Genomic DNA, 10,311 nt, shown 5'->3' with positions numbered 1-10,311 from the left:
GCTCACGATATCGTATCAACTACATTATAGCCTCTCGACATTAACTCCATACACTACCAAATACCATCCACAAATGTCGCTAGCTCCGTCTCACTAACATATTATCCACTAGAAAATCCAATATCAAGACAATCCACCAAGCAAGATCAACCACCAAACGGAATGTTACATTCTACCACCCTTAAAATGAACTTCGTCCTCGAAGTTTAATCACACTCATAAACATCATCATCCAACTGTCAACACTATCGAAGTATTCTGACATTCCTAAACATCACACTACTACAAGCACGGCCATGACCTTTAAACAATATCAACCACAGTACAAATCCATCCTTTATTCTCTACCAAGACTCGAACTTCCACATCTACTACAATATGTACAACCATCAAACTCTCTTTGTCACATCCTACTCCTCTTAAGATAAATGTTACGTCCTCGTAACTCACGAATACTAGATACACTACTACAGATACAGGCTATAACAACGGTCAAAAACCGTTGTTATATAAAAAAAGCGGACGTTGTTAAAGCGTCCGTTGTAGAAGGTTTTAACAACGGTTAGTTTTCTTAAGGAAACCGTTGTTAAAACTATTAACAACGGTTTTATGTATAAAAACCCGTTGTGGAAAGTGTGACTCAATTTTGGGGGGAAAGTTATAACAACGGGTTTTAATATACAAAACCGTTGTTATAACTAAAGACAACGGGTTGTTTTAAAATAACCGTTGTTGTTTGTTCTTAAAAAATAAAAAAAAATTAAATTAAATATTACTAGATGCATGCATAATTACGGCCTGTTAGAATTCCGATGCATGCATTATTACTGACATCACTGTACATATGAACGGATAATATGGAATGAGAAGGGTTAGTAATAAGATTTGAAGCAGCATTATTGAGAGATATGATGATGATTATGGCACAACTTCCTAACATATATATTAATTAAAAAGCAACTCAACCCACACATTGCTTAGTATAAATACATTGCATATCTCAACTAACATTTCCATTATCTCAATATATTCATCTCCAAACCCTAACTGCTAAAACAAACTCTACTTAATCTTTCAAAAAAAACTCAAAAAACTCCAACAAAATGAATGATTTCATCCTTAAGACTCTTACCATGATCGAGAACAACAACAACTTCATCCGCCGGTTCCTCCATATTGAGGAAAGTTTCAGGAGCTACCTTGCGGATGCTCGATCCGCACTGAAGCACGCCAAAGAAGATGGCTTGACGGAGCAAAAGAGATTGCGGCTATATGACGATATAGCAATCTGCCGAACGGAACCTCCAAATAGCCAAGGAGGAGAGGACGGATACGATAGAGCAGAATAAGATCCTCTATGAAAATATAAGAATTGCATTTTTACATATGTAATTTTTTTTTTTAATTTATGTATTTATAAATTAATATATATATATATTAATTATGTTTATCTTACTTCTTCATCTTGCTTCTTCGTTGTTTTACTAACTAATTATGCGATCAATACTTAAACAAATAACATAATGGTCGATACAAACACATACATGCAAAAGAAATAAATAGAAAAAGAAAATAATGACGATGAAACTAACAAAGGATTGCGAGATTTACCTGATAAATACGAACGTAATAGACGATGAAATCACAAAGACGAGAAGATAAAGCGACGATGAGAAAGAGAGAAAGAGAGAAAGAGAGAAAGAGAGAAAGAGAGTGTGTATGTGTTTTGTGTTTGTTTGTCTGTTGTGTTTGTGTATTAATAAGGGTTGTGTTTTGTGGGCTGCACAGCAGACTTTTGTTTGTGTGGTTTATAGTATGGAAGGTATTGACAACGGTTATTAAACAACAACCGTTGTGAAATATGTTTTAACAACGGTTGTAAAAAACACCCGTTGTTAAATAAGTTTTAACAACGGGTTTCAAAAATAACCGTTGTTATTACTTTTCACTAACTTTGCGCCAATTTTGCGCCAAATTATTAACAACGGTTGTGCATGTGTGACCCGTTGTTAAAACTAATAACAACGGTTTTTATAACCATACCCGTTGTAATTTATTTTAGTAAAATTCGCGCCATACATTCTACAACGTCTATTGTGATTTTCGTGAATAATCGTTGTTAAAGGGGTGTTATAGTTGCCTAGATTTGTAGTAGTGATACTTTGCTATACCTCCCATAATTCTCATTACCACCGCATGTCAATGATAACCCACTATAACCTCAATACCTACAACCATTCTTATATCCAGGGCTCTCTTTCTCTAACAGTCCTCATACCTCAATTCATTCTGCACTCCATCAACCTAAACCATAAAATCCTCAGCATAACCACTACCCCAACTCTTCAACATTACCGCAAAATGACATACTTATATATATATACACTCATCTCCACTCATAACTCACGATCCACAATTGTTACACACACCACATTAGCTTCTCAAGTTCATTTCTTTTATTACCACAAAACTCACTCATAACTTAACATGCTACTAAGTCCCAACACTCCGTACTCACTGTCCCAATAAAAGGTTATAAACCACCTGTAGTTTCCAGTTCAGTACCACATATGTTCCACAAATCACTTGGCACTATTATGTCAATCAATGCCTCCTCTAAAACAAGAGGAAAAGTACTCCAACAACCTCTCATAACTGTGTCCCATTAACAGAATATTACTATATCATGACAACAACGGAAACATACCCAACTCTCTTTCATATCATACTCTACCTTCACTCTCAAGCTGAAACTGGTAAGAAACATCAATAAACAAAACAACCGTCTATATGTCCAAACCGAAACTCGCAGGAAACATGAGTAAACAAAACAACAATCTATCTAACTGATATACACTTTTGAAAGTTGTACATACCTCATTTTTGCACCTCCCGCAAGCCACCCGATGATGATTGGGCCGCATGTTTGGTACGCGGAATGATTTATGACAGTTCGTAAGTTTATCATCAAGTGATAGCTCAAAAACTTGTGTCTACCCCTTGGTTGTCATCTACGCGCCATTACCGTCGTTTTGACAGTAATTAGAGTTCATTTGGAGTCCGGGTAAAAAACCGCTTCATTTTTCTAATAGACCGTTTAAAATGCCGAGTCGGAATGTCCTAGAATATTCCGGATATTTTTTTATTCTATAATTTAATTTTATATCTTTTGGCAAAATATATCCCGAAAATCTTATTTTTAAGGAATAAGGAAAGTTGAGATCCACCGCAATTTCATAAAGGAAACGCGGAAATCTTTCTTCCGCAGGAGGAAACCTCTGGTGAAAGGACGCAGCAGCTGCTGCGCCTCTTCCCCAACTCTTTTCTGCGTGTTTTCAGATTTTTTCCGTGATTTATTTCCAAAGTTTTAGTCATTGTGACACCCTCATTTATCGCGGAAAAGTAAACACGTAATTCTAGAATAAAACTGCATGGATATGTTTGTAATAGGTTCATTATAGTAAAAACCTGTAATTTTTAAAACCTGAACCTGTTGTAAAGATATCCAAAAGGGAAGGTGTCAAACATGCAAGGTCCAAAATAAATCTCATGAATGAAATATCGCTAAAGTCGCGAAACAAAGTTATACAAACCAAATATGAGAAAGGGAGACATATGTCCCTAAAATGTATGTGACATAAAAAGGGTTTAAGGGTCACAATAAAATAAAACCAGTCTAGGTCCCAAGGTTACTTTGCTCGCTAGCTCGTCCATGTACCCCATATATGCATCACCTACCTGTCATTCGCATTTTATACAAATACGAAAGCCACGATCGGGGGGGAGTAACTCCGAGTTCTCCCAGCCACGAAATGTCATAATTAATATAACATGTAAACATAAGAATATGAATACGAATCACACACTGCCTTAGCATATAGATGCTAGACAATCGTGCTTATCATGTGAACAACAATATAACGCCACATAGTCCTAGCATGTGAATACTAGACCGACTCATACTACACTATCATGTGAATCACATAACATCCAGGAATCCAAACTCTATCAACCATAGCCGGCTTGCATCTCACCTTCTATGATTCATAGAATCATCAAACAAGAAAGGACAATATATCAAAGACAGGCATAAGTTCTTAGTCCCGTCAATAGTCACTCTCAGAATCTCGAGTCTATACCACGAGGTAGGGAAGGTAATCGAACCGGTATCTTGGCTCAGAGGTTCTATCAAAACATGGCCAAGACACAACACAACCCTAGCCTAAAATCTGCGCAGACCTAGACATGCGGATACACACCACCGCACCCAAGACCCACAATTTTTCTAAAACAAAGTGAGTACCCTAAGGAGTCCACCAAAGGGTTGGCTAGTACTTAAGCTGACCACTTACTCTCAAAATAAGTAACGAGGTCATGCCCCAACTTGGATATAAACCCACCAAGTCAGGAACACAGAGGCTATTAAGCAGTGAGCATACACTCGTCAAAGACTATAATGGCCTATCTATGATGAAGGCCGAAATACTCACCTAGGACCTAGTCCCAGCTAGTCCCAGCTTGAATACTTTAGCCCACACCACACAAGACAAGTAGGATACCCAATTAACCATAAGAGGGGCAAAGAGTCCAACTTACCAACATAAATGCTAACATTCTATCATGTGAAAAGCTATATAAATGTCTATTCAGCAGACAATCCAACAATATCTACAATATCAATAATAATCCAAATTCCAGCTAACCGTTAATTTCATAATTTATGAGAACAAGCTAAAATGGCAACAAGGCAAGAAGACTCAAGTATAAGGCAACCAATTCATCCAACAACCAACATGTGAAATGATAATTACAAATATCAAGGCATAACATAAAATTTCCAATAACAACCAATCTCACCTCAAAGACAAACCCTCGACCCGAATCCCGCGACGGGTCATCGGTCAAATCGAGGCTGACTGGTTTAAACCTAGTTTGACCAAACTCGTTCGGTCAATCTGGCCCAGCTCAGAGTCTTGGCCTACTTTGGCCCAAATCACAAATTTTATTGCAATATTATTCTCATGCTATTTCCAATTTCTATCATGTGAAAAACAAAAGTAACACATTATCAATCACCTAAACATTTAACAAACAACAAGCACAACATTAACTACTAATGTGACATTAATTCGTCGAGTAACTCGGAATAGTTACCTTACGCTAGCAAAAAGACAAGTAATAACTTGAGAAAGCTTCTAAAACCCCAAAATTACTCTTCATCTTCAACCACATATGAGGCACCTAAAATAATTATGTGAAAGGACGATATTAACGAATTATCTTTATATAAAATATGAGACGGAAATTAATTCAAATCAAAACATGTAAACATATTCATTAGCTACTGTCTTATGTTCATAAACCATTATGACCCTCCCTTTTGACAGGCATACCAAGAAAATTGTCACAACTTTTACGCCCTAGAAACAGTCCCATAAAGCACCATTTTATCCGTCCCAAAACTGAGCCCAAACCAGCCTGTCACGGCTCCCAAAACCGAGGCCAAAATAGCCCACACGGCCTCCATTTCGACTGTCCCAAAAGAGTCTGAAGGCTGCACAAAACTGGTACCAAAACAGAGTTCAATCAATCCTAAACCAGTCCTAAACCGAGTCAAAACAGTCCCAAAAATGTCCCAAAGTACCTGCAAAGCGGACTCAAAAACAGTCCTAATTTACTGCACAATACCACAACTAAACAAGATCCCAAATAGCATCCCAAAACGATCCCTACATGTCAGTATACACCGTCTTAAATATACCATTTACTAGCTAGCATCCCAAATGATCCCTAGAGGTCAGTATACACCGTCTCAATCATCTCCACATATCTGTATACACCGTCTCAACTATACAACTGACTAATTAACATCCATAAGGATCCCTATATATAATTATACACCGTCTCAATTATAAAGCGGACTAACCAAAGATTCGAAATAAACATATTTTACAAGTAATATTTAGTAATCCGTTATCGTTACCTTTTTCCGATCGAACTAGTCCTTCATGACTAACAAATATTCTACTGCACCGTCTATTTTAGTACATACAACCGTCTTATAATAAATAAAGCTGAAAATATAAATGGGTTTGTAAAAATACATGACGAAAATGAATTTTACTTACAACGGATTGACAGAACGATGAAAGCAAAGACTATGGAACGAAAATCATTGATAATGGATGACAAACGGAGTGGCAGAATCAATTTAAAAAAAAAATGAAAAGGACGAAAAAGAAGAAAAAGGAAGGGAGAAGAAGAAATGTTGCGTGAGAAATGAGGGAGCAGCAACTCACTCGCTATTTATTATACGTACGTTTCTTCGTCGTTAAGAAACTTCGATAGTTATTAAAACCGTTTTGAGTTAAATTAAACCGTTTTGATTCGTTTGACTAAAATCAAATTATTCGTCAAACGCGATTTTCGAAAACGCTAAAGTTTTTAAACACGAGTTTACTAGAAAAATAAGTACCCATATGCCCTATATCCTAACTCATTTACCCAACGACCGTAAGAAATAGAAAATCCCATGTTTACGACTTTTCATCGAAATAACCTTTTATTAAAGAAAAGGTTCAAATATAGTTTAAATTACTTTTAAACATTTCCAAACTATCAAAAATAATTATATTACTTCAAAATAAAATAAAATTATATTTTATCGAATTATTATTATTTCAAATAAATTAATATTAAATTAAAGTTGATTTAAAATATTACTTTTAAAATATAATAACGGTCCAAATTTACGGGGTGTTACAATCACCCCATCTTTTAAAAAGTTTCGTCCTCGAAACTTGAAAGTATAAATGAAAGGTTGTAAAAATAAAACTGGAATTGGAATCGGTAACCAAAACATTTTAAAGGTTATTTATCGTAAGAATCAAAATTCTTTCAAAAGTTTCAAATAAAATTTTCCGACAGAACCGGATTCTCATCAAAGGAACGGAAGTGCTCTCGTTGCGCATTCAAGAACATCACATTCCAAATCCAAGATAAGGTCAAAGGCAAATCATTTGTATAAATCAAAAATCAAAATACTTTCGAAAACATTAATGAAGAGTTTTCAAAAGTATAAGTCTCATTCATGGAACGAAATTGCTCTTGTTGTGCACACAAGAACGCTAACCTTCCAAGTCAAAGACAAATTTAAAACCGAAAATCACTCGTCGACAAGAGTAGAACAAGTTATTAAACGTTTCTAATAACGAGTTCTAACATCCGATCAACGTTAAAATCAAAAGAAAAGGTAATCTTCTCAAATTTTCTTTTGCAAAAAGCCAAAATAGAAATAAAGGTTTCACCTTTAAACTAAAAGGGGAGTTAAATTCCGGAAATATAATATTAAACTTTGACAAAGAAGTCATAAATAAATCAAACTTAACAGAAATTGGATAAAATTTAAAGAAATCTTGGGTTTAGCGATTAAAATCATGATAAAGAAGTCTATACTCAAAGAACAATTAGAGAATTTGATCGAATTTTCATTTTCCAAATCTTTACAAGTAGGGAAAATTTTGTAATGGTAACATAAATTTTTAGCAACGAACCAAAAATGGTAGCTTGAAATATTTAGAAATTGTGTGAAATGAAAAGTAAGTTAGACATCATAGATACAAGTATGCTAAGAGGGTTCAAGCTTAACCAACAAAAGAGGTATGATGAACTTCCTAGGGATAAGAATTGAAGTCGAACCTAAAAGGGTGTCAAAGATGGAGTTTCATAGGTTACCAACATCAAACTTATGAGAGGAGTATGATGAAGTAAGGAAGAGAGGTATGAGCGGTAACGCTCATGATCAAGGAAGAAGGGAAATTAGACAACAAGGAAACGCCAGACACTCTTATCTCAAACAACAACATCACTCAAAACGGTTCCGAAAACTTCCTAACAACAAAACTCATAACCACATCACTCCCAAGGGTTTCCTCAATCGCTTATGTTACCTCATCCTAATCTATTCCCTGAAACAAGGTACTCCACTATAAGTGTGATCTCATCGCTCCAAATCCTCAAACATCCAGAAACAACTTTCACAAGCCTAAGGTCAAGGCTTCCATCAAAGCTATATTCGTATCCAACTAGTGACAACTATGGGTTCCTTAAAAAAAGTAAACCTTCAATCAAGAATCCCAATACCAAGCTCTAAACTCCAAGAGAAGGTTCCTCAAATATTCCACAAGGTTCTCATTTCAAAACAAGGTAGTAACATACCAACCCCAAAATCTGAAAAATCAATAGGATCTCAAGTTTCTCTATCCTTTTACTTATCAAGGATTCCCAAAAGCGGAACTACACTCAGCTACACTCAGCTACGACATCATCCCATCATCTCAAGTACTCAATGCGACCTCAAGGTCTATAAAACTATAGGGTTAACAAATTCTTTTCAATACTAAGACTCTCTCAACTCAAGAACTCTCAAGAGCCAACTAATACCAAATCACATCACCAATCCATTATGGTCATCAACATCCCAAGGAGTATTCTTTCAAATTTGACATCCTAAAACTTACTTACCATCAAATTCCCAAGAAACAAGGTCTTAATTGTAACAACACTTTATCACCTCAAAGTTCATAAAACCATAAATTGAAACTATGTTCTTTAACCTAACAATTGGTGTCAACCATACCGTTACCCTTTCTAGTTATTAAAACAAGTGCTAAAACTTCCCAATAATGTAGCTTACTCTCACTCTCATGCCATACCTCAAGTAGTAATCAATATCACTCACTAAAACCAACTAATAATCCCACCATTAGCTTTTCTCATATGGTCATACACATTATCAAACTCTCATGTCCAAAGTGATTATGGAATCCAATCACAACTCGACTTACCTAGTCAATCCTATATCCTCAAACCCACCATTTAGTTTCATCCCTTTTAAGTTAAGTACTAAGCACTAGTATCCCAAACATAAACAACAATGCCATGTTCCATAACCTTAGTAACCAATGCAACTCACACTTGACACACAAAATCCACCAATCCAACGTACTCACTTTATCAAGGATCTATAGGTATAAGAATCATCAAGTATCTCTCATCACACTACCTAAGTCTTTCCAACATCAAATCCTCTCAAAACCAGGAAAGGTTCAAGCACAAACAATCTCCTCAAAAGTCGAATTTTCCAACCAAGGTCAACATTCCTCACAAGAAAGAGTACTATCTAATGGCGTTAAGGGAGGATAAGCAAAGAACAAAGGACAAGTTAGGAGTACAAGCGTAGCTTTTAAAATAAAACAGAAGGGAGTTTAGAAGGAGGATAAGCACCAAGAGATTAAGAATAAGGCGAGATACAAAAAGAACGAGAAACATCTTCAAGGAAGTAGAAGCATTCTTCAAAGGTTGAACAAATCTTCAATCCTCAGCAATAGGCACTAAATCTTGATCTTCGTAAAATGTAAGTGTCCTTTCAATGGAACGGAGATACTCTTGGCGATCACTCAAGAACATCAATATTCCAATTTAAAGACATAAAAATACATTTTTACACCAACAAATGATAAAACTAATTATCAGACGTCTCCAATAACAAGCTTTAACACTAATTGACGTTAAAACCAGTGAAAAACATTAAAATATTTTCAAAACCTTTAGTTCAAATTTTTTTTTTATAATAAGGGTAATAACTCCATTGGCTATAGATAAGATCACGGTCATTGATCCAAGAATGCAACAATTATTAAATGACAATCAACAAACAGGTTAGTACCTAACAAAGAGCAAACACAAACAGACTACAACATAAGGTCCTAAGTCTACCCATCCTACCCATCTCTCAAGTTTATTATTTTAAGGTCAAGTTATTTATATTGGGGTGCACAAACGTGCGTCGGGAGCAAATATGCTCTGATACCAACTGTGACACCCTCATTTATCGCGGAAAAGTAAACACGTAATTCTAGAATAAAACTGCATGGATATGTTTGTAATAGGTTCATTATAGTAAAAACCTGTAATTTTTAAAACCTGAACCTGTTGTAAAGATATCCAAAAGGGAAGGTGTCAAACATGCAAGGTCCAAAATAAATCTCATGAATGAAATATCGCTAAAGTCGCGAAACAAAGTTATACAAACCAAATATGAGAAAGGGAGACATATGTCCCTAAAATGTATGTGACATAAAAAGGGTTTAAGGGTCACAATAAAATAAAACCAGTCTAGGTCCCAAGGTTACTTTGCTCGCTAGCTCGTCCATGTACCCCATATATGCATCACCTACCTGTCATTCGCATTTTATACAAATACGAAAGCCACGGTCATGGGGAGTAACTCAGGAGTTCTCCCGCCACGAA

The sequence above is a fragment of the Silene latifolia genome, chromosome X (genome assembly GCF_048544455.1).
Source record: "Silene latifolia isolate original U9 population chromosome X, ASM4854445v1, whole genome shotgun sequence".
Lineage (NCBI taxonomy): Eukaryota > Viridiplantae > Streptophyta > Magnoliopsida > Caryophyllales > Caryophyllaceae > Silene > Silene latifolia.
This window is presented reverse-complemented; position numbering follows the sequence as displayed.